The sequence below is a fragment of the Carcharhinus amblyrhynchos genome, chromosome 9 (genome assembly GCF_965287045.1).
Source record: "Carcharhinus amblyrhynchos chromosome 9, sCarAmb.v2.hapA, whole genome shotgun sequence".
Taxonomy (NCBI): domain Eukaryota; kingdom Metazoa; phylum Chordata; class Chondrichthyes; order Carcharhiniformes; family Carcharhinidae; genus Carcharhinus; species Carcharhinus amblyrhynchos.
In genome coordinates this window covers 97183090-97208633 of record NC_137332.1, presented here as the reverse complement: position 1 = coordinate 97208633, position 25544 = coordinate 97183090, and the positions used below count along the sequence as shown (strand labels likewise).

Genomic DNA, 25544 nt, shown 5'->3' with positions numbered 1-25544 from the left:
GACACATATTCTTGGATATTTGGATCCCAGCCCTGATCCCCTTGCAACCATGTCTCTGTGATGCCCACAACATCGTATGGGCCAACTTCAATGTGCGCAACAAGCGCAGCATTATGTGGAGGCAACGGAATCAGACTAAGTGAGTTGCTTACTCTAAGAGTTGGTGCTGACGGACAACCAGCTTCTTCTTCTCAGGAACAGTTCTGCGATTCAAGAGAGTGTAATCTTACTTTTTTTTAATCTTGGAAAGAGAGTAAGCAGCATGTTTTCTGGAATCACAATGGGGCGACGCGCATCATAAGATCCCTTTTCACTGGCTGCTCTGGGTTAGCTACAATGTTGATCAATTGAAAAAACCTTGATCTGCCTGCATGAATACTGTCCGTTCGAATGTAAATGTAAAAATTTGACTGTTCAATTTATTTAAAAAGCTTCTGTCTTGATAAATGTTTTTTGAAGTTCGAGAGCAGCAGCAGGAAAATTTTGTATCAAAAAGAATGTAATATACTCCCCGTCGGGGAATTGAACCCCGGTCTCCCGCGTGACAGGCGGGGATACTAACCACTATACTAACGAGGAAGCGCTGACTTCGAAATGATGCATTGTGCATTTGCTACGGACACCTTCAGAGCAATAACTGCGATGAAGTTTGTTCTTTCATCTCCAATACATAGTGTTGTTGAATGGAGCAAACAGCTGCTCTAAGCAGCAGCAGTATTTTGCTTTTTTTAAACTCGAAACCGCTTGAAATCCCAACGTGCTCTTCAGCTGATCTGAGTTGTTTTTTTTCTCTCGTATTCTCTTTTGTATTTCCGGAGTTAAAGTTTGAACATTCAGCAAAAAAAAACAAAGCATCATACTGAATCAGATGCAAATATGGAGAGTTTATTTCTGCAGCTATTTTTATTTCATTAATTGTTCGATATAGATTCAGCAGTTGTCAATCTATCCTTTTTGTAACTGCTGCCTCAGTTAAAATCTGAATCGGGCACAGCTCTGTCGCCCATTGGAAAATGAACCAAGTTTCCAAACCGTTTCTAAAGTCTGGAAGTTGAAGTTTTTTTTTCTATTCTGTGTCTCCGATGATAATTTTTAGAAGCTCAATTTCCATGGTCCTATCACGGCTTCGAAAAATAATCAGTTTCTCAGCTGTTTTTGAAACAGAGCGACACGATCCCAACACAATGAAGCCTTTCACCCAGTTGAATAAGGGCAGAACTTTCGCCATTTTACCATGTACATTTGAACTCCTTCTGACCTGAGGCCAATACAATACACGCTGGCAGCATTGTACAATTATTAGCTTCGCCTGTTATCCCAAATACTCTTGGTAACTTAGCAAACATTTGAATTAGTGTATCGTTAAATAAACAAGTGATAAACAAATTAGCCAGAGCTTGCTATTATCTGATCACTTGTTTGGAGAATGAAAATAAAACACACCTTCCCTGACCGGGAATCGAACCCGGGCCGCGGCGGTGAGAGCGCCGAATCCTAACCACTAGACCACCAGGGAACTCTAGACACCAGTTGCAAGAGTCACAGCTCAAAATGCAGAAATACAACGTAAGTGAACAAGCAACGTAATGTAAATTGTATTTACGTTGTTTGTTTGGTTTTCTGACCGTTAATGGATTTCAAAGACTCTACTCCTTACCGATCTTGTTTCATGGTCCATTTATTTTGTTATACTGAATCTGCTTTAATTCGTAATCTCTGTCCTCTGATTCGCTAATATTTCTCAATCAAGTTGTGCACAATACAAGCCCACACAACTGCACTGAAACACAAGGGCTGCTTTCACCGTTTGTGGCAACGTGAACCCAACAAAACAGAATAATGAGAAAAAAAAATCACCGGTTTTATTTATACGACACACAACAGATGTTCCGGTTGTTCACGACCTTGCACTTCAGCCCGAGGACTCTGTGCAAATGTTGTTCCGCTTGGTGTGCTCAACATTCAGCTAATTTCAACAGTTTTCCACCATCTTCCCGCCATCATACCATTTGCAACTCGTCCGACACTGAAACAATGCGTGTCATAAACAGCACGACCTGGATAACATATTCATAACTGGCAGTAACATGCATTCTAATATCCATATAATCTGTTTGAAAATTTCGCAATATTAACCATAAATATTTACGTATTATGAGCCTGTTGTCATCCAATTGCTTGAGGTCAGAGGGGAGAGATACAAATGGTCCAGAAAGGTAGTTGTTTTCATTCAGAGCATAGCGGATGTCTGGAACAAGCTGCCAGAATTAGTACTCGAGGGTAAAATTTTGTCCTTTGAAAAGCAAGATGGGTACAGTGGGATCTGGGCCAAATGCAGGCAACTGGGACTAGTTTAATGGTTAAAGAAAGGGCGGCATAGGCATGTTGGACCGAAGGGCCTGTTTCCAGACCGTAAACCTTTGTGACTCTATGACTGTAATCACCATTTGCCACAATAGCTATATTAAAACGCGGTATAACTGAAAGCTTTTGTTTTAGAAATACAAAGACAACTTATCTATTGTCTTCCGTACTTCTTTGATTTTCGACACTACCTTTTAAAAAAATGTTGAAGGATTCATTAGAAGGCAAACAACGACTCCCTAAGGCAATGCGCAGAGGCCACAGCCGACAGAAATGTGGAGGACTGTGAATGGTGGAAACAGAACCAGACAGTAACGACATGGGAATTTCTTGATTTTCAGAAGGCGTTTGACAAGGTACCTCACAAGAGGTTATTGTAGAAGGTCAGGGGGCATGGAGTTGGGGGTAGGGTGTTAGCATGGATAGAGGACTGGTTGTCAAATAGGAGGCAGAGAGTGGGGGTCAATGGGTGCTATTCGGATTGGCGGATGGTGACTAGTGGAGTGCCCCAGGGGTCGGTGCTGGGGCCTCAGCTATTTACCATTTATATAGATGATCTGGAGGAGGGTGTCGAAATTTGCTGATGACACCAAAATTGGTGGAAAGGCAAATTGTGCGGAGGGTGGGGAGAGTCTACAGAAGGATCTAGATAGGCTGGGCGAATGGGCCAGGAAATGGCAAATGGAATTTAATGTTGGCAAGTGCGAGGTGGTCCACTTTGGTAGGAATAATGGTAGGAAGGATTATTACTTACGTGGAGAAAAACTGCAGCAGGCGACGGTGCAGAGGGACCTCGGGGTCCTTGTGCATGAGTCACAAAAAACCCAGCCTGCAGGTGCAGCAGGCGGTCAGGAAGGCGAATGGGATGCTGGCCTTCATCGCGAGGGGGATTGAATATAAAAGTAGGGAGGTCTTGCTGCGGCTATATAGGGCATTGGTGAGGCCGCAGCTAGAGTACTGTGTGCAGTTTTGGGCGCCGTACTTACGCAAGGATATTTTGGCCTTGGAGGGAGTGCAGAGGAGGTTTACTAGGCTGATGCCGGAGTTGAGGGGGTTGAGCTATGAGGAGAGGCTGAATAAACTAGGCTTGTACTTGTTAGAGTTTAGAAGAATGAGGGGGGATCTCATTGAGACGTATAAGATGATGAATGGGATGGATAGGATAGAGGTGGAGAGACTCTTCCCGCTCAGAAAGGATAGTAGGACTAGGGGGCACAGCCTCAAGATAAAGGGGGGGCAGTTTAGAACGGAGTTGAAGAAGAACTTCTTCACTCAAAGGGTGGTGAATCTCTGGAATTCTCTGCCCGTTGATGTGGTGGAGGCTACCTCGCTAAATATTTTTAAGACGCGGGTTGATGGGTTTTTGATAAGAGAGGGGATTAAGGGTTATGGGGAGAGGGCGGGAATGTGGAACTGAGCCACGACAGATCAGCCATGATCTTATTGAATGGCGGGGCAGGCTCGAAGGGCTGGTTGGCCTACTCCTGCTCCTATTTCTTATGTTCTTATGAATTTTCTGCAGGCATCAGTTGGGAAACGTAGAATGACAGCACTATCACAGAATACAAGGATCTCATTACACGCATAGTGCCCAAAGTGGCTTGTTGAAAAAGCAACACATCGATTTCCACTCCTCCTCCTTCCCCACATTTCCCTGCAATATGTCTGATTTCACTTTTTCAGATAACACAATTTCTTTTGTATTACATATTTGAATGCCTCCTCTGCACTTTCTGACAAGTAAGAAGTCTCACAGCAACCAAGTTAAAGTCCAACAGGTTTATTTGATAGTAAGCCCACAAGTTTTCGGGGTTTGCATCTTCGACAGGTGAGTGGAGAGTTCTGGTGCTCTGTCAGAGACCAGAACTCTCCACTCACCTGACGAAGGGGCAAAACCCGAAAACTTGTGGGTTTACTATCAAAACCGTTGGACTATAACCTGGTGTTGTGAGACTTCTTACTGTGTTTACCCCAGTCCAACACCAGCATCTCCATATCATCCTCTCTGACAAGGCCATGACCATTCGCTACATAAACATAAACTAGTTTTTATTCCCCTCATGTCAGCAGTGTTTTTGCATTTGCAAACATTCATAATTGTGAAATGATTCATTATTTTGTACCAGACTTTATTTTAATGATCATCGATAATGATACTATGATTTATGATTACTTGTTTTATTTATATCGTCATCATGATTCGGCTTCTGCTACCATTATGCTTTTCTCAGTTAGTTAACCTACATGCCATCCAACAGTGCATTGGTGAATATGCATAAAAAAATCTTAAAATCTAAGTTTTGAAACTGTCATATCCAAAAACATCACTCATTCCTGTGTGTTAAACACATATAAGCTGGACACTTCTTATTGTATATACACACGATTGTGGATTTGTGGGGGTTGGCAGTGCAGGAAATTCCAATTGAGACAACGAGATCACAGAATACTACAGTGCAGAAGAGGTCCCTCGGACCATCGACTTTGCACCAATGCATGAAAGGCTCTGACCAACCCACCTAATCTCATTTGCTAGCACTGGCTCATAGCCATGAATGTTATGACATGCCAAGTTTTCATCCAGGTACTTTGTAAAGGATGAGAGGCATTGAGCCATTGCACCTCCACCACTCTCCCAGGCAGTGCATTCCAGACTGTCACCACCCTGAGCAGAATTTTTTTTTTCTCAAATGTCCCCTGAACGTCCCACCCCTCACTTTTAATTTGTGTCCCCTCACTACTGACACTTCAACTAAGAGGAATAGCTGCTCCCTATCCACCCTATCCATGGCTCTCATAACCTTGAACACCTCAATCTGGTCACCCCCATTTTTCTCTGCTGCAACAAAATCAACCCAAGCCAATCCAAAATCTCTTCATATCTCAAATTTTCCATCCCGGGCAACAGACTGGTAAATCTCCTCTGCACTCCTTTCACTGTATTCAAATCCTTCCTATAATGTGGCGTCCAGAACTGCACACTGTACTCCAACTGTGGCCTCACCAAAGTTCTATGCAAGTCCATCATGAAATCTCTGCTTTTGTAATCCAGACCCCGACTGATAAAGGTCTGTGTGCCATATGTCTTTTTGACCACACTGTTAACCTGCCTTTTCACCTTCAGAGATCTTTGGATAAACACCCCAATGTCCCTTTGTTCTTTGGAAGTTCCCAGTGTCAGATCTTACATAGTATACTTCCTTCTCAAATTACTTCTTCCAAAGTGCATCACCTCACAGTTTTCAGGGTTAAATTCCACCTGCCACTTATCAGCCTATTTGGCCATGTCATTTATAACTTCCTGTAACACAAGACACTCAAACTCACTGTTAACCACCTGGCCAATCTTTGTGTCATTGACCAGCTTATTGATCCTACCCCCCACATAATCATCTATGTCATTTGTATAAATGATGAATAATTGGGGGTCCAGCACGGATCCCTGTGGTGCACTACTGGCCACTGGCCTCCAGTCACTAAACAGCCGCCTGTCACCACCCTATCTCCTACCGCTAAGACAATTATGATTCCACCTTGTCAGATCACCCTGTATCCATGTACATTAACCTTCTTAATGAGTCTCCCATGTGGGACTTTGTCAAAGTCTTTGCTGAAATTCATATAAGCTACATCAGCTGCACTACCCTCAGCCACACACTTGGTTACATGCTCAAAAAAAATCAATCAAATTTGTTCGGTATGATCTCCCGCTGGCAAAACCTTGCCTTCCAAAAAATAGGTAGATTCTCTACTTCAGAATCTTCTCCAGTAGTTTCCCGATCGTATACATGAGATTCACTGGTCTGCAGTTCCTTGACTTGCCTCTACAAATTTTCTTAACAATTGGGCCACATTAGCTATTCTGAAGCCCCCCGGCACCTCCCTGGGCAGGGAGGAATTAAATCCGGACCAGGAGATATGTCCACTTTTAAGATCGCCAATACCATTCATAAGAAAACATTTTAATCAAAAACTTAAATTGAGTCAGTTTGCACATTCCTAAGTGGAGAAGATCATAGGACCGCGAAGGCGATAGACTGAACTTGAAAATTCTATCATCTTTTATATTTTGATGTCATTTTTCTACACATTTATTTATTTACTGTTGCTGTATTTATATATAATGTTTCCTCGATGTTTCTCCGTATATTTCGGAATATTGTAGATTGTGCGTTTGCGTTGCATCATTCAAACTTGTGTGCAGGAGTAACTACAGCTCGTTTGATTGACATATTTTTCTTTCCCCAGCAACAGCTTCTCACCACGTGACCCGCCAGTGCGTCAGACACGATAACGTGCTGACTTCACTGTGTTGGGGGACCTACGCTGCTTTCAAATAAAGCCGCGTTACGGAAAAAAAAACAAAGTGGACTGTGATTCAAAGTCGTGAATACGGAGGAGGTTTGCAGGTTTGTTGTTCAGAGGGTGCTGGACATTGGGCTACTGTGGACGGTGTTGAAGTCGACAGTCAGAGGGTTGACTGGTGGCCGGCAGCCACCAGGCCCTGTGGGCCTGGGACTGGCGCCGTGGTGGCTGCCGGAGCAGCAGTGTCTCAGGTTGCAGATCCAGTCGGCGAAGGTAGCCCCTCAGCCGCCTTCCCCCATCACCATCCACGTCATCCCCCGTCATCTGCCAATAACCCCCACCCGTCACCCTCCTATCACGTCCCCGTCACACCCCCCATCACCCTCCCCCATCACTTTCCCCCATCACCCCTCTGCCACCCCTCTGTGATGCCCCTTCCTGTCACCCCCCATCACACATAAAACCCCTGTCACACACACCCCGTCATCGCACGTCACCCCACCGTCACCCCATCACCTCCCCCGTCACCCCCACTAGCACCCTGCTCGTCACACAAACGTCTGTTACACAACCCCCCGTCACGAGCCCTCCCGTCGTGCTACCCTTCGTCATGCGCCCCCCTCGTCTCATGCGCCCCCCTCGTCACACACACCCCTGTCATGCGCCCTCCTATCATGCACCCCTGTCATGCGCCCCCCCCGTCATACTCCACCGTCATGCGCCCCCCTCGTCACGTGCCCCCCGTCACGCACTCCCCTATCACACACCTCCAGTCACACAACTCTCCTGCCGTCACACACCCCTTCTCCCATCTTACAGTTCCCCCCCACACACTCTGGCTTTGTAAGGTCACAATGGTTAATTTCGTTGACGTGAGCGCTGTCAGCAGGAGCCGTGGAGCAGAAGGAGGCCATTCAACCCGTTGAACTTGTTCTACCATCCATTGTGCATTTAGGAATTGACCTTCAAAGACACACACAATTCTGACTTGGAAATATATCACGATTCCTGCACTGCCACTGGGTCGAAATCTTGGGACTCCCACTAAGAGCACAGTGTGTGTAATCACACCACAGGAACTGCAGAGATTTAAGAAGACAACTCACTTTTACCTTCTCAAATTAATGCGCAATGAGCAGTACATGATAGCCAGCCAAGGATCCCCACATCTTGTAATTTTTTCTTTTTAAATGGCTGATTTTTGATTCAACTGTCCACTTTTCCAGTAATCTCCTTGGTTGCTATACTTGTCCTGATTTCAAACTCAGAAATTTGGAGAGAATGGAATGATGAGTTACTTGGGACTCTTTGCCCTGGGTTCCTTGCAAAATTCTACTCTGGCTATTTTGAATGTGCTATCTTAGCTCATTACTGACTCCCTGCCTCTCTGTCAAGTTGGTGTCAAATAGGTCTAAGCTTGGACCTCAAAATTGCATGATACTGTATACTGATAGAGCAGACACTGAAGACATGTGGGCCATTGTACCTGTGATGACTCTCTGCATGATCAAATTAATCCACTCCCTCTGCCTTATCCCTGTAGACCTTAAATAATCATCTAATATCCCACTGAAAGTGAGCATTAAATTTGATTCCACTGCTATTTCAGGCAGTGGACTCCACATTGTAAGAAGCAGTTTTGAAAATCAAACTCATATCCTCCCTTAAAAAAAAAATCTACTTTGTTTTTGACCCGCAACTTAATTTTGGCAGATTGAGAAGTTGGAAACTGCCAATTCATGCATGGCAAAATTTTACCTTTAATAGTGTCCTTCCTACATCGTAAGGCCTTTCTGTCTCTCCTGCTTTTCCAGTGTTACCCATTTTTAGCTGTGACATGACAGAATCTGTGAACTCAACTGCTGCTGTGACCTTGAAGTGCGTCCACACAAGCATCAAAGTTTTTTTCTTCATTCAGTGGGCAGTGAATGTAAGTAGCTGTTAGTATCTAACTAAAGTAGCTCCAAGTTTGTCAACACCTTAATTTTAGTGTTCTCAACCTCATGTTCTCACTCCTTCATGGACTTGCATTTCCCATATTTCTGCAAACTCCTCAAGCTTTACAACTTCTCTAAAATTTCTGCACTCTACAAATTTTGTCTTCTTCAGTTTCTTATGCCCCTTGTGCCACTTTGTGGTGTTTTCAGCTGTCTGACTGCTATACACTTTGGTTTCCTCTCTAGTTGTTTCTGGGTTTAGACCATCCATATAACTTACAGTTGTACCTCATATTTAGGCCACCTCTTTTCATAGTAATTGCAGATATTTACAGCATGGAATGAGGCCATTCTGCCTATTCAGGTTGTACTGGCTAATATGTAACTATCCAGCTTTATCTGCCTTTGTGGTTTATGGCATGTAGCATTAGGGGTTATTTGACATTCCCTGGGGAAATCTATAATATTAAGAACCAAATTTGGTGCACAAGTATTGAAACAAACAATGGTCAAGTCTTCACCTTATAACTACATAAGAACATAAGAACATAAGAAATAGGAGCAGGAGTAGGCCATCTAGCCCTTCGAGCCTGCCCCGCCATTCAATAAGATCATGGCTGATCTGTTGTGGCTCAGTTCCACTTTCCGGCCCTCTCCCCATAACCCTTAATCCCCTCTCTTATCAAGAACCCATCAACCCGCTTCTTAAAAATATTTAGCGAGGCAGCCTCCACCACTTCAACGGGCAGAGAATTCCAGAGATTCACCACCCTTTGAGTGAAGAAGTTCCTCCTCAACTCCGTTCTAAACCGCCTCCCCTTTATCTTGAGGCTGTGCCCCCTAGTCCTACTGTCTTTTTTGAGCGGGAAGAGTCTCTCCACCTCTATCCTATCCATCCCATTCATCATCTTATACGTCTCAATGAGATCTCCCCTCATTCTTCTAAACTCTAACGAGTACAAGCCTAGTTTATTCAGCCTCTCCTCATAGCTCAATCCCCTCAACTCCGGTATCAGCCTAGTAAACCTCCTCTGCACTCCCTCCAGGGCCAAAATATCCTTGCGCAGGTGCGGCGCCCAAAACTGCACACAGTACTCCAGCTGCGGCCTCACCAATGCCCTATACAGCTGCAGCAAGACCTCCCTACTTTTATATTCAATCCCCCTCGCTATGAAGGCCAGCATCCCATTCGCCTTCCTGACCACCTGCTGCACCTGCAAGCTGGGTTTTTGCGACTCATGCACAAGGACCCCGAGGTCCCTCTGCACCGTCGCCTGCTGCAGTTTTTCGCCACGTAAGTAATAGTCCTTCCTACCATTCTTCCTACCAAAGTGGACCACCTCACACTTGCCAACATTAAATTCCATTTGCCATTTCCTGGCCCATTCGCCCAGCCTATCTAGATCCTTCTGCAGACTCTCCACACCCTCCGCACAATTTGCCTTTCCCCCAATCTTGGTGTCAACTACTTGGTGTTAACTTGGTGTTAACTACTTTAATAGTAGACTGAAATCAACTTAGACTTGTATCAATAGGCAATTACAATGAATGTAAACTATAAACTGCATGTTAATTAACATATTTAAATCTCAGACAGTCTACTCAGCATATTTGGCAAACAAAATCAGCCACAAAGTCTAATCCTTCTCAGAAATTGTTCCAAATCCTTTCCTTCAAGAATTATCTAATGATTCTCATCTGAGATCAGATTTCCCTCAACCCTAATTCCATGATTACAGTGTATAACAAAGTAGCACATTTCGCACATCACTGTTGTTTGGATAGATCCACCAGAATCACCTGTACATGTAACTTAAACGCTATGAACTATATGGCCGATTCTAGTCATTCAATTACCTTAAAGGAATGGAAACAATGAAGCAATTTTATATTTGCCTCTCAAAATTTGTATGCTTTTTTTGCAACTGCACCACCACTCAGTCAACTGAAAAAACTTACTTATGTGCATAATGTTTTGTGACAGTTTGGTCACATGAAAAGAGCGGAAGTTCTTGTGTGTGGATGTTTAGAGTTCTGGGGTGCATGGATATCTAATAGCATAAGCTCAGAATTGAAGGCATCTGCATGCTGTTTCTTCCCATCTGTCCTACTCTGCTGGACCCCCAGTGCCCACAGCCCATCAGCACTATTTACTCTGACTCCAAGAATTGCAGGTTCCATTACAGTGCTCTCACAACAGAACTTTGCGATTTCAAATGTCATAAGGGTTGCAGTGTGAATACTGAAGATGCCCTAGTTAAGTTGCTTCTTCAAAAATCATGATGGCCTGAATGACCTCCTACTGTGCTGTAAAATTCTGCAATTTGACAATTAACTCTCCATCAGTAAGTAATGGGGTCTCAGAGGATTGCAATTCCATGCTGAATCCTGGCCCTTAACCTCCATCAATCGGAAACAAAATCAGAGAAGGTCTCGGAACTGACTGGGTACTGGGACTGGATAGTAGGGGAAGAACTGAGGAACAATGACATTGGGTTGTAAAGGAGAGTGCAATCCAGGTGTGTGGAGATCGGGGTAGTATAAAATCAGTGATCAGACATTGACCTCAATGGGCTTTCCTGCCAGTCACATATTTCAAGTTTGACGTACATCTCAACTTTTTTGATCTATCTTTGCTCTATATCCTTTCCTATCTCATTAATATATCTATATAATGTTTGAGAGCTTCACTTGTTCCTGACCTTCACATTCAGTGTTGGATTTCCACGATACTTTGTTTTCAGCCATCATCAAGATGAAAACTAAAATTCCATTACTCTCAGCTTTATTTATAGTGCCCTGTGTTGTGTTGAGCTTCATATGCAGAAGCCATGTGTTGTGTTTTATTCATAGGGGGCTTTATGTTTTGTTGGGGTTTATTTACAGGGGGCTCTGTATTGTGTTATAGTTCACTTACAGGCAGCTGTGTTCAGATCTATTTGCAAGGGGCTGTTTTATTGTGTTGGGGTTTACTTATGGGGGAATGTCTGCTGTGTTGTGGTTTATGCACAGCAGCTCTGTGCTGCATTGTGGTTTATTTTCAGGAGCTTTGTATTGTGTTAGGTTTAATTTATCTGTTGATATAATGAACTTTGGGGTTCATACCTGATTTCTGCATTTTTAGATTTCTTGACTTGTGTTGATGGTCTGATGCCTGTCTGTTGGTTTGTTTCTTATTTGGGTTAAAACCCTGACGTCTCTTTGTGGATTTTTTTTTAACCCACTCATTTCTTGATGTCTCTTTCTTCCTCTACAGAATTGGTGTTTTCGGGTTCATGCCACGATATGTCAGTTTTACAGGCTCTCACTCGCTCTGGTGTACCTACAAATCAATAACAATACCTGGTCTGCTAGAATTTATCAGTACTGGTTACGTAGAAGATGTACAGATTGCTCACTATGGGTAACAATTGGAGGCCGATGATCCCTCGGCAACTTTGGGTAAGGGGGTCAGAGTGCCCTAAGTATTGGACAAAGCAGACAAGAAAGCCTCAGGTCTGGGAAGATCTGGGAAAGAAGATATTTGGATTTTTGTGGATGGTGAGTTGTCCTCCATTCCACAAGGCACCATCTTTGACACAATTCACTGAGCAATGGAGAGGGATATTTGCTGGAAACCAGGATCCTTGAAATCCTCTGACTAGGATTAGACTCGCATTTTGGCTCAAACAGTCTCTGTTTCTCGATGTTGGGGAATATATTGGATCTGGGGAGAGGTGACGGATTTTGCAAAATTGGCCCACTTGTGTGATGGGGTTGAAGGAGAATTAACAGCAATTCTAAACCTCACGTAATTCCCACCTCCTCCTCTACCTACCTCCCCTCTGTGTCTTCTGGATTTTATTCACTGGCATATTTGCTTTGATATGTGGCTGGGCCACTGGCGTTGGCTTAATCCATTTCTTGGCACTCAAGTGTGGGTTGGTTCTAAGAGCTGGGTCTGATTGACTTGTATGTGTTTGTTTGGATTGTCCATGGTCTCAGTGTGTCAAAATTGTACTGAATGGATATTTTGGATTTACAGCAACCTGTAGAAGAGTGGTGTCTCTGTGATGATGTCTGGTTGGCTAGATTTGTTTGTGATGATTTGTTGTGATGATGATCTCGATCAGGGTTTCCCGATCATTTTAAGCCATAGTTCTTTACATACCTCCCAAGAGCATCAGCAAACCCCAAGCATTCTCATATTGACACTGCTTTATAAACACAAAATTGGTATGAACACGCAAATCAATTGTAAACCAGTCTTTTCTAGCTTTATCTCTGCTTACATTGGAATGAGGAGGTGGCAAACAGTCACAAATATATTCACCAGCCATGTGGCTCCCTCCCATTTATGCCTTGCCAAGCTAACCTCGCATGGCTCTTTAACAGTAATCCTGGAGTAGAACCTACTTTTGAGGTGGGTGACCTGGTGACAACTCAAAGATTCTGTTGTTTAAAAAGAAATTCTGAATTTCTTTCATTTTAATGGGAGGAATGATTTGGGAAGTTGATTCTCTTTTTGGACACATGCAAATTTCTCCTTCGCACATATCTCAAATGCACACTCTTGTCTACTCTCAGAGAGACGCTCACCCCTCTCTCAGTCACTGACCCTCTCTCAAAGACATGCACACTCACTCCTGTCACATTCACACAGACGCAGAGACACACATCACTCTTACATACCTCGCACATGCACATATCGACACTCTCTCATATATACACACACAGTCACCAATTCCGCATAGCCACATGCCCACTCGCCACTTTCTCAGACATACGCACTCACCCCTCGCTCAGACACATGCACCCATCCCTCTGTACGACGCATCCACATTCACCCCTCTTTCAGATACGTGCACACTCACCCCTCTCTCGGACACACACAAACTCAACCCTCTCTCAGACAAATGTACACTCGCCCCTCTCTCGGACATGCACACACTCACCCCTCTCTTGGACACATGCACTCACCCCTCTCTCCGACACACATGCACTCACCCTCTCTCCGACACACATGCACTCACCCCTCTCTCCGACACACATGCACTCACCCCTCTCTCGTGCACACACGCACTCACCACTCCCTTGTATACACGCACACTCACCCTCCCTCATACGGATGCACACTCACCACTCCCTCAGACATGGACACACACTCCTCTCCCGGACAACCGCACACTCACCCCTCTCACAGACATGCATAATCACCCCTCTGTCACACTCACACTCACTCCTCCGTCAGACTCATGCTCACCCCTCTTGTGTGCGCGGTCGCCAAACTCTCATGCACGACTTTGCCTCTGTCTCTCTCGTGCGTGCACTTGTTCCTCTCCAGATGTGCGCTCGCCCCTCTCACGAGCACTCACCCATCCCTCGGGGGAGCGCTCGACCCTCCCCTTGCGCGCGCCGACTCCCGCCCACCCCCCCACTGGCGCGGTACTGGCCATCCCCCCCACTGCACGCGCCTGTCCTGCCCCTGCTCTGTGTGCGCTCGCACCCCACTCGTGTACAGACGTGCATTTTCACGCCACTCTCATGTGCACCCATTTATAGTCTGTTAGAGGTTCACAGGCACTTCAACCCACCTTGTCCTTTCTTCCCCGTTTTAACCACTAAGCTAGTCCCAATTGTCCATATTTGCCCATATCACTGTGGACTCATCTTTCCAATGTAACTGTCTAAACGCTTTTTAAAAAAGAAATATTTTACCAAGCTCCACCAAAGCACCTGGCACCTAGCTCAATACAATCCCCACACTCTGAATGAAAAGAAATTGCCCTCCCATAGTTTAAACATATGCCATCCAGTTTTAGACTCCTCTATTTTGGAAAAAAAAGTGCTGACTATCTACCTTATCTGCACATCTCATTATTTCAAAGACCTTGATAAGTTCAGCCCTAAGACTCCTATGCTCCAGGGCAGAAATAGAAGTTTTGGTCTGTCTAGCCTCCCTTTATAACGCAAACCGTTGAGTTCCGTACTATCTAGTAAATCTTTTCTGCACTCTTTGTGGTTTAATGATATAATTTCTATAATAGGGTGACCAGGACTGTATAGTGTGCCAAATGTGGCTGTAACAATGTTGTGTACAACTGCAACAGGAAGTCCATTTAATGCTCTACCCAATGAAACCAAACATGCCAACTGCCACCTTCATCTCCCTGTCCACCTGTGGCTCCACTTTCAAGGGGCATGAATCTGTACTCCTAGATCTCTATGTTACTTAACTCTCTCCAGTGCCTTACCATTAACTGAGTAATTCCTGCCCCTACATGACCTATCAAAATGTATCACCTGACATTTATCTAAATTAATCTCCACCTGTCATTATTCGGCCCACTGGCCCAATTGATCAAGATCCTGTTGCAATCATAGATACCCTTCTTCACTGTCCAATATACCACCAAATTTTGTGTCATCTCCCATCTTAGTAACCATGCCTCATAATTCCCATCAACTCACCCCTTTCTCTCTCACTCACTCACTCACTCACACACACACACACACACACACCGCTTAGGCCACGACAACCACCAGCTTGACGACCCACTCAGCTGCCCATTCTGTGGCCCAACCATTTTCCCGAGGCCAGTCATCCAGTGTGAGAACAGGCTGCCCACTCCAAGGGCCATTCACTAACACCAATGCCACACCACATCACTGGTGGAAGACAGCAGTAGGATGCCAGAGCTCCAGGAGAAACAGGGATACAGTTGAGTGCAGTGGCCATCACTAAAGAGAACGTTTGGTTAAAGTGAAAGGGCTGGAGGTGAACAGATCACTTGGACCAGATGAACTGCACCCCAGGGTTCTAAAAGAGAAAGCTGAGCAAATTGTGGAGGCACTTGTGGTGACCTTTCACGAATCAGTAGAAGCTGAGCAGGTCCCAGAGGACTGGAATGTAGTTAATGTGACACACCGCTGTTAAGCAAGGGAGGGAGGCAGCAGATGAGATATTATAGGCCAGCTATCCTGACTTTGGTCATTGGCAAGCTTCTTGAGTCCATTATTAAAGATGAGATTGTGGAGTATTTGGAAGTGCATGATTAAATAGGGTTGAGTGAGCAGGGCTTCGTCAAGGGTAAGTCATGTCTGACAAATCTATTAGAGTTCTTTGAGGATGTAACAGAAAAGTTAGATGAAGGAGAACCAGTGGATTTGATTTATTGAGATTTCCAGAAGGCCTTTGACAAGGTACCACATTTGAGACTGTTAAGTAAGTTAAGAGCCATGGTGTTTAAGGTAAGGTTCTGGCATGGATAGAGGATTGGCTGACTTGCAGAAGGCAGAGAGTGAGGATAAAGGAGTCTTTTTCAGGATGGCAGCAGTGACTCATGGTGTGACTCAGGGGTTGGTGGTGGGACCACAACTTTTCACAATATACATTAATGATTTGGGAGAAGGAACTGAAGGCACTCTTGCAATTTTTGCAGATGATACAATCATATGTATAGGGACAGGTAATATTGAAGAAGCAGGTGCGCTGCAGAAGGACTTGGATAGATTAGGAGAGTAGGTAAAGAAATGACACATGGAATTCAATGTAGAAAAGTGTGAGGTTTTGCATGTTGGCAGGAGAAATAGAGGCATAGACTATTTTCAAAGTGGAGAAATGCTAAGGAAGTCAGAAGTACAAAGGGACTTGGGAATCCTTGTTTAAAATTCTCTTAAGGTTTACATGCAGATTCAGTTGGCAGTTAGGAAGGCAAGTGCAGTATTAGCATTCATGTCGAGAGGGGTAGAATACAAGAGCAGGGATGTACTTCTTAGGTTGGACAAGGCTCTGGTCTGACTCCATTTGGAGTATTGTCGGCTGTTTTGGGCTCCGTATCTAAGGGAGGATGTGCTGCCCATGGAAAGAGTTCAGAGGAGGTTTAAAGAATGATCCCTGGAATGAAGAACATGTCATATGACGATCAACTGGGGACTCTGTTACTCATTGGAGCTTAGAAGGATGATCCTTAGTGGGGGAAAAACTAGAACCAGAGGGCACAAACTCAGGTTAAAGGGATGATCCTTTAAATCAGAGATGAGGAGAAATTTCTTCAGCCAGGAAGTGGTGAATCTATAGAACTCCTTGCCACAGAAGGCTGTGGAGGCCAGGTCATTGAGTGTCTTTGAGACAGAGATAGATAGGATTTTGATTTATACGGGAATCTGGGGCTATGTGAAAAAGGGAAGAAAATATTAGCTGTGCATGAATGGTGGAGCAGGCTTGATGGGACGAGTGCCTAATTCTGCTCCTGTCGCTCATGGTTTTATCACATGCCCCTCTTCCATGCCATCTTTGCTGCTGGCAACAGGCATTACTGTCCAGCAACAGGGAGATCAATGAAGTCAATTGGACCAATCAGCCCAAGACCTCTTGAGCATACAGTGCCACAGATGCCTTCTCTCTGATAGGCCTATTTGCTTCTTCTAATGCTGCTTTTTAAACATTGTCAGTTTGTTCTAGAATTATTAGTCATGTGTCAGTCACTAGTTTCACAGACCTGGAGACTCTTTGCAACATGCTGGGAGTCGGGGACCCCATTTTGTAAAACCCTGGTTGACAGAACAACTGGGTTTGATTGACAGTGATATTTACTCAGATTGAGGGGGGCACCGAGAGTTGCTGAGTAAAGGTTGATTGACACCATGAGCGAAAGATTTGGGGACTGATAGTCACTGAACTGGGGAGGAATGGTGAGTTGGTTGAGAGATGTTAAGTTTAGTGGGTGTCTGTGAGACAGGGTCTGATTTGCAATGTGTTTCTTCAATTGACAGGTCCACATGCTGATGTATGGCTATGAGGTAAGGCATGACAGTTTGTGATGGCACTGGAACACTACACCAGAGATGGGAGGGAACACTCCAGCTTCAAAAAGGTGCACATGGTTTGAGAGACAGCCAAACCATGGGTACCAGCCACAGGTCATGCAGCTGGACTGCACCCAGGACAAAACTTATAACAAGTGGAAGAAGGGTTCCCTGGAGAAGGTCTGCTTCAAATAGCTGAAGAAATACCATGTCTGGAGAGTGAAAACTGAGACAAAGTGCATGATTGAGGAAATGGTTACTCGGTGATTGAGTGTAAGTCAGTGATACACAGTGACTAAAATTACAGGGGTGCCATGGGTCAGAAACGAAGTGTACTAAACATAAGAACAAGAGATGTGGGAGCACGAGTAGGCCGTCTGGGCTCTTGAGCTTCAGTAAGAACATAGCTGATCTTTTTGTGGACTCAGCTGCACTTAGCTGCCCGCTCAACATAACCCTTAATTCCTTCACTGTTCAAAAATCTATATTTACCTTAAAACATTTAAAGAGGTCGCCTCAACAACTTCAGCGGGCAGGGAATCCCACAGATTCACAATCCTCTTGGTGAGGATCTTCTTCCTCAAATTCAGTCCTACATCTGCTCCTCCTTATTTTGGGGCTATACCCCCTAGTTCTAATTTCATCGGCCAGTGGAAACAACTTCCCAGTCTCTATCTTATCTATTCCCTTAATAATCTTGCATGTTTCTGCAAGAACCCCCTCATTCTTTTGAATTCCAAACAATAAAGTCCCAGTCTACTCAGTCTTGCCTCATAAGCAAACCCTCTCCACTCCAGAATCAATCTAATGAATCTCCTCTGCACTCCCTCCAGTGCCAGTATTTTCTTTCTCAAGTAAGGGGACCAAAACTGTACACAGTACGACAGATGTGGCCTGACCAGCACCTTATACAGCTATACCAATAGCTCCCTGTTTTTTTTTCCACTCCATCACCCTAGCAATGAAAGGCACAATTCCATTTGCCTTCTTAATTACCTGCTGCACCTGTAAATCAACATTTTGTGAATAATGCAGAAGGACACCCCGGTCCCTCTGCATAGTAGTAAGCATCTACTTCCTTACCATTTAAATAATAGTCTATTTTGCTGTTTTTCCTACCAACATGGATGACCTCACATTTACCAACATTGAATTCCATCTGCCAGACTCTTGTCCACTCACTCAGACTATTGATATCTCTTTGCAGATTTTCAGTGTCCTCTGCAGTTTGGCTCTAAATCTCATCTCATCTCATCTCAGTGTCAGCTGCAATGACCTGGTTTAATCAATCGACAAGGAGATTAAAATTCACCATGATAATTGCCCTACCATTTTTAAATGCAGCAGTTATTTCTTTGATTATTACTTGCCCCATCGTGATATTATTTGGCAGCCTTATGATCTACACCTATCAGTGACCTTTTCTCCTGACTACTTATAATTTCCATCCAAATGGATTCAACATTTTTCTCCATAAATAGTGTATCGGCTCTCACTGCCAGCTTGATGTCATTCTTCAATATCAGAGCTACACTACCTCCCTTAACTTCCTGTTCATCCTTCCAAATAGTCTGATATCCCTGGACATTTAATTCCCAGTCATGACCACACTGCAACCATGTCTCTGTAATGGCCACTAAATGACACACATTTGCAATGATTGGTGCCGTCAACTCATCTACCTTGTTTCGATTACTACGAGCATTCTGACAAAGTGCCCTTATGCTAGTTTTTGTATCTTCTTCTTGGATCCTAACACCTCCATTCACAACATTTTCTGAGTTCCAGTTCCTTTTACCATTTTTTAAATTTTTGATGTAGCTGAAACTTCCCCCTCAAATACTAACGTGCTGCATTGCTTTCCATTAACCGTTATACTTCCTGTAGTTTCAACCTCCCGTTCTCGCGCCCCTGCCCCCGCCCCCACCCCCACCCCCCCAGTCAGCAAGTAATGAGGGGACTGACAGCCAGTGATGTGCAAAGAAAAGAATGGATGGGTTAGGATGAGGGACTGAGAGTCAATGAGTAAGGACAGGGGTAATGAGGGTCGCTGGATCAGGGGAACTGAGGGAAAATCATGAGGACAGAACAGAGTGAGCCAGTTCAGGTGTTGGATGGGGTGGAAACAGACCGAGACTCCCTTGTTATACCTGAGTTACATTGAAGAGGTATATAAAATTCCCTGGGGTGAGGTTTAAGCCCCTGTTGGAGGGATTAAACAAACTGAGCCTCTGAGATTGTGTAGGGTTTCAACAAAAGTGGCTTTATTCAAAATGCTTGAGGAGAATACTCGAAGCTGTAATTCCAGCTTGTTTCCAAACTACTGTGTTAATCACAGTTCTTAAACATTCATAGTATTTTTCTCATTGCAATGTGTTGCATACAAGCTTTCGATTAGGTCATCATCCTGTTACTTTAAACTGGTTAAAATTCTATTTTTATCACATTGTGCTGCTGAGTTATTCTTTGAGCTTTTATCTTTAATTGTTCTATTGCACATATCCTGTCTACGTTGTTATAATACAAAAGCACTGCAGACACCTTCTAGCTTGCAGATTTCAACTGTATGTCAATTGTCACCATCTCCTGATACATGATTCATTTTCTGGACACACAATGGACCCTATGCATCCTCTCTAGACATTTTGGTTCATGATTAGTGGTGTTGACTCTTTATTGCTGCTGTAATCTCTGAAGGATATCACCTGGGGTGTGCCTGTTTAGTGCTGCCTGGGAGGCAGTTATTTGTAATTTGTCATATGTCTACCTGTGAGTTTGGATATTATAGCCAGGCTGCCTACTTAACCCTTTCCATTCTTTCCTATCTTGCTGCAGCCCAAGCTTCCTGGGAGCCCTCCTACAAAAACCTAAAGTCAGAGTCTAACCTAGTTTGAAAGGTATGTACCATTTCCTATTTTCAGGGTCTAATCCCCAGTTTAAAGGGATATGTAACATTAACTTGGGTCTTGGTCTAATCCCCAGTTTGAAGCAGTATGCAGCTTTGCCTAGGGTCAAGGTCTAATCTCCAGTTTACAGGGATATGTAGATTTCCGTATCCCAGACTGACTTGACTCTGATCTGTTTCAGTCTCTTTCAGTCACTGCTCAGACGTTTCAAACCGAGAACTAAACCAAGCAAACACCCAACTTGTCACTGGATTTTATCCTTGTCACATTGAAGTTAAACTCCTGAGAGATGTTGAGCCATGTTGGTACATTTTCCACTGGCATCTTGCGTAAATATAATGGCATCTACCTGCTCAGGAGATGGACTCAGATACACCTGATAGACAGAGCCAACTACCCGTGAAGGTATGAGCACAACAGCAAACAAGTAGTGAAAACCAGAGCTTGGCTAAGAGGAACTGTGACTGCAGGGACAGTGATTGTCTTTAAGGTTGAAAGATATTTGTCATCAATTCTTCTTATTTGCCTTCCACATTTAATAAGTTCTTCCATATTTTTGCTATTTGCTTGAACATTTGCTCCGTTGTCTCCTTGCCATTATTTGCTGGCCGGCAGGAATTCCAAGTGTTCCCACTTCTCATCTCTGTGCCTTCAACAATCTGGGCGCTAACCAGTGAGATTGCTGCCCTTAGCCTCTCAGCTGTCTACCTCACTTTACTCCTTTAAAATACCCGTTAAAACCCTTTTCTATCAGAACACTTTTGGTCCACTGCTTGACTATATTTGCATAACTTGGTGTCATACTTGGTTTCATCATGCTTCAGTTAAATGTTATTTCTTCTTTCCAAGAAAATGGGCTTTGCTGGCTGGCCAGCTTTTATTGCCCATCCCCAGGTGCCCTTGAGAAGGTTGTGGTGAACTGTCTTCTGGAATAGCAGCAGTCCAAATTCTGTGTGTTCAACCACAATGCTGTTAGGCAGGAAATTCCAGGATTTTGACCCAGCACAAATAAAAATAGCAATACATTTTCTAATCAGAATGGAGGGTGTCATGGAGGACAACTTTCAATACATGGTAGCTTTCCCATGTATCTACTCGCCTTGTTCTTCTGTATTGATGTACTTGTGAGTTTGGAGGGTGATTTCTAAGGATCCTTGGTGAATTTCTGCAGTGCTATATTAAAGACACGATACAAATACAAGTTGCTATAGTATACATCACGTAGTGTAATGGTCTTGTATTGTGCCTTAACAATAGCTAATTAATTTATAAAAGTGAGTTAAAATGGACACTGGATTCTGAAACCAAAAGAGAAAACACTGGAAAGTCTCAGCAGGTCTGGCAGCATCTGTAAGGAGAGAAAAAAGGTGACGTTTTGACTCCAGGTGATCATTTGTCAAAGCTAGAAGGAACAAAAAGTGGGAGATATTTATACTGCAGGGTGAGGAAATGAAAAATGAGCTATACTTTTCTTCCAGTTTCCATCCCTCCATCACCTTCACCTGCTTCATCTCAGACAGTTCCCTTCCCTTTCTTGACCTTTCTGTCTCCATTTCTGGCAATAGACTATCTACCAATGTCCATTACAAGCCCACTGACTCCGACAGCTAGCTGTATGAAAGCTCTTTATACCCTACATCCTGTAAGGACTCCATCCCTTTCTCTCAGTTCCTCCCCTCCCCCCACCCACCCCCATCCCGCAACCCATCACATCTGTTCCAAAGATGCCACTTTCCAAAGTGGTGCTTCTAAAATGTGCTCCTTACTGTCCTCTAACTTTTATTTCTTTATTGTCTTTCTTCATTTTTCCCCTCCTCCCCACCCCCCCCCCAGCCACATAATCCCCTTCCTTGACATATTTTTTTCCCTCTTCCTGTTTTCTAAATGTTACCTCTGTCCAATCCATTTGACCCCTTCCCCCCAACCCATCCTCCAATATCTTCATCTGTCATACCTTAGCCTCTCATTTTAGCTTCTCTGCCATTTGGCCATTCATACTCTTTATTCTGTCTGTGGACAACCATTAACAGTCTTTTCTCCTGGTTTCTGTGACTATGACTCATCTTCCATTCCCTCACCCTGCAATATAAATATCTCTCACTTTCTATGCCTTTTAGATTTGACAAAGTGTCACCTGGACTCAAAATATCAGCTCTTTTTTCTCCTTACAGATGCTGCCAGACCTGCTGAGATTTTCATCATTTTCTCTTTTGGCTAATTAATTTATGTCTGAATCCTTCAGACCATCTTTTCTTTCCAGTGCAGTGATAGTATCTTTCATCCACACTCACCATCTTTCCTTCCTCGAGCAACCTTCTACCTCTCATCACTCTGCTTCCATTAATCGAATCTGAAACTGGTCTAAGTATTAACTGTTTCTGTGGGTGACCAGAAATTATTTTGGAAGCATGTATAATTTCAGCAACTTCTGCCAAGCAATAACTTGCATTTATTGAACTCTTTTTAATTTCAACATCCAAACATGCTTCAGAGGAATGTAGCAAAGTCGCAACCTGCTTCAAGTAGGTCACTGTCTCCTTCAGTGACCCTTGTGTGGTTTGAATCACAGTTCCTTTAGGAGTAGGTAAAGTCTCATGTGATTATTCCCCGTTTCTTCTCTCCGGCACAAATTTGTCAAAGTAATTATTATTGTATCTCCCTTTCCCTATTTGGGGGTCCGTATTTTACTCAAAGAAGAAAGAAAAAGGTACAGGACAGGAAGAGGCCCTTCAACCCTCCAAGTCTGCACCGATCATGATGCCTCCCTGAACGAAAAGCATATGCAGTTATGGAGTCCATATCCTTCCATTCACATCCTATTCCTGTAGTGGTTTATTTTGTTCTTAAATGCCACTATCGTGCCTGTTCCCATCACAGGTAGTGCATTCCAGACATTCACGATGCTCTGTGTAAAAAAACACTTGCCTCACATATCTCCTCTAAAATTTTCCCCACACGTGTTAAACCTATGTCCCCTAGTACTTGATGTTTCTCCCTAGAAGAGCATCTGACTATCCACTCTGTTCATGCCATTCAATCGTGTAAAGCTCTATCAGGTCGCCTCTCAATCTCTGTCATTCCAGTGAGAACAAACCAAGTTTATCCAGCCTCTCCTCCTAGCTAATGTCCTCCAGAACAGGCAACATGCTGGTAAACCTGTTCCCTACTCTCTTCAGAGCATCCACATACTTCTGGTAGCGTGGCGACCAGAACTGCACACAGTATTCTAAATGAAGCCTAACTGCGGCTCTGTACAGCTGCAGTATTACCTTCTAATTTTTATATTCAGTGCCCTGACCGATGAAAGCAAGCATGCCATATGCCTTCCTGACTACCGTATCTATATGCATGGCCACATTCAGTGATCAGTGGACACGTTTGCCTGGATCTATCTGCCTGTCAATACTCCTGAGGTTTCTACCATTTACTGTATAATTCTGACATGCATTGGACCTTCCAAAATGCATTATCTCACACTTGTCTGGATTAAACTGCATCAGCCGTTTATCCTCCCAAATCTCCAACCAGTCTATATCTTGCTGTGTCCTCTGACAATCCTCTTCATTATCCACAAATCCACCAGTTTTTGTGTCATCGGTGATCTACTAATTAGAGCAGCTACATTTGCCTCCAAATCATTTACATGTCCTACGAACAACAAAGATCAAGGAACTGATCCCTGTGGAATACCGTTAGTCCCAGGCTTCTGTTCAGAAAAGCACCCTTTGACTGTTACCCTCTGTCTCCTATGGCCAAGCCACTTCTACATCCATCATGCCAGTTATCCTTTGATCCAGTAAGAAGTCTCGCAACACCAGGTTATGTCCAATGGGTTTTAATGGTAGCACAAGCTTTCAGTGCACTGCTCCTTCATGATGAGTGAACAGTGCTCTGAAAGCTCATGCTAACAAACAAAGCTGTTGGACTTTAACGTGGTGTTGTGAGACTTCTTACTGAGCCCACCCTAGTCCAATGCTAGTGTCTCCACATCATGGGTTCCAGTACATGGTGTGACTTCCCCTTTCATACCAGTAGTGTGCGTTGAACCTATCAGCAAGAAAACATGATGCAAGTCCATGTTCTTCGTAAACTCATTTTATTCTCCTTTACAACTCCATATACACACAACCAACACAGTGTCACCTGTAACCTCTTTATATATCCAAGTAATTCTTTTTTTAAATGATTAACATCCAATTTATGGCTTAAGTAGAAGGTGACTGTTAACCCATTCCGAACAGTGTGACTGCCACTTTTTTTATTTCTAAGCTCAACCAGTAGAGCCTTTGATTTAATTTGATTTCTTATTGTCACATGTATTGACATACATTGAAAAATATTGTTTCTTGCATGCTATACAGACAAAACATACCATTCATAGAGGAGGAAATGAGAGAGTACAGAATGTAGTGTTACAGTCATAGCTGGGATGTAGAGAAAAAAATCAACTTAATGCAAGTAAGTCCATTCAAAAGTCTGACAGCAGCAGGGAAGAAGTTGTTCTTGAGGCGGTTGGACCTCAAAATTTTGTATCTTTTTTCATGAAGGAAGAAGGTAGAAGAGTGTGGTGCATGGGGTCCATAATTATGCTGGCTGCTTTGCTGAGGCAGTGGGAAACGTAGACAGTGTCAGCGAAAGGGATGCTGGTTTGCATGATGGATTGAGTTACATTCACAACCTTTTGTAATTCCTTGTGTCCCTGGGCAGAGCAGGACCCATAACAAGCTGTGATACAACCAGAAAGAATGCTTTCTATGGTGCATCTGTAAAAGTTACAAGATAGCTAGGAATGAGTTAAAGAAAGGGCTTAGGAGAGCTAGGAGGGGACAGGAGAAGTCCTTGGTGGGTTGGATAAAAGAAAACCCCGAGGCGTTCCACTCTTATGTGAGAAATAAAAGAATGACCAGGGTGAGGTTAGGGCCAGTCAGGGATAGTAGTGGGAACTTGTGCATGGAGTCAGAAGAGATAGGTGAGGCATTGAATGAATACTTTTCTTCAGTGTTCATTAAGGAGAGGGGCCATGTTTTTGAGGATGAGTGTGAGATAGAATGGAGGAAATAGATGTTCTGAGGGAAGATATATTAGCAATTTTGAAAAACCTGACGTTGGATAAGTCCCCTGGGCCAGATGGGATACAACCTAGGATACTTTGGGAGATTGCAGAGCCTTTAGCTTTGAGCTTTGGGTCCTCACTGTCCACGGGGATTGTGCCAGAGGACTGGACAGTGGCAAATGTTGTTCCTCT

The 25544-nt window shown here is 43.8% G+C and overlaps 1 long non-coding RNA gene and 2 other non-coding genes across 4 annotated transcripts; 1 reads left to right on the top strand and 2 right to left on the bottom strand.

Moving 5' to 3' along the window:
- Positions 1-507: 507 nt before the first annotated feature.
- On the bottom strand, positions 508-579 carry trnad-guc (transfer RNA aspartic acid (anticodon GUC)). Its single transcript has one exon. It is a non-coding gene; the product is annotated as a tRNA-Asp (tRNA).
- Positions 580-1444: 865 nt separating this feature from the next.
- On the bottom strand, positions 1445-1516 carry trnae-cuc (transfer RNA glutamic acid (anticodon CUC)). Its single transcript has one exon. It is a non-coding gene; the product is annotated as a tRNA-Glu (tRNA).
- A 5149-nt stretch (positions 1517-6665) lies between these two features.
- On the top strand, positions 6666-20698 carry LOC145348129 (uncharacterized). 2 transcript variants are annotated; one of them, XR_013887911.1, is made up of 5 exons: positions 6666-6773; positions 8484-8599; positions 17361-17666; positions 20229-20290; positions 20481-20698. It is a non-coding gene; the product is annotated as an uncharacterized LOC145348129 (long non-coding RNA). The 2 variants fall into 2 exon arrangements; XR_013887910.1 differs by lacking the exon at positions 17361-17666.
- Positions 20699-25544: the final 4846 nt, after the last annotated feature.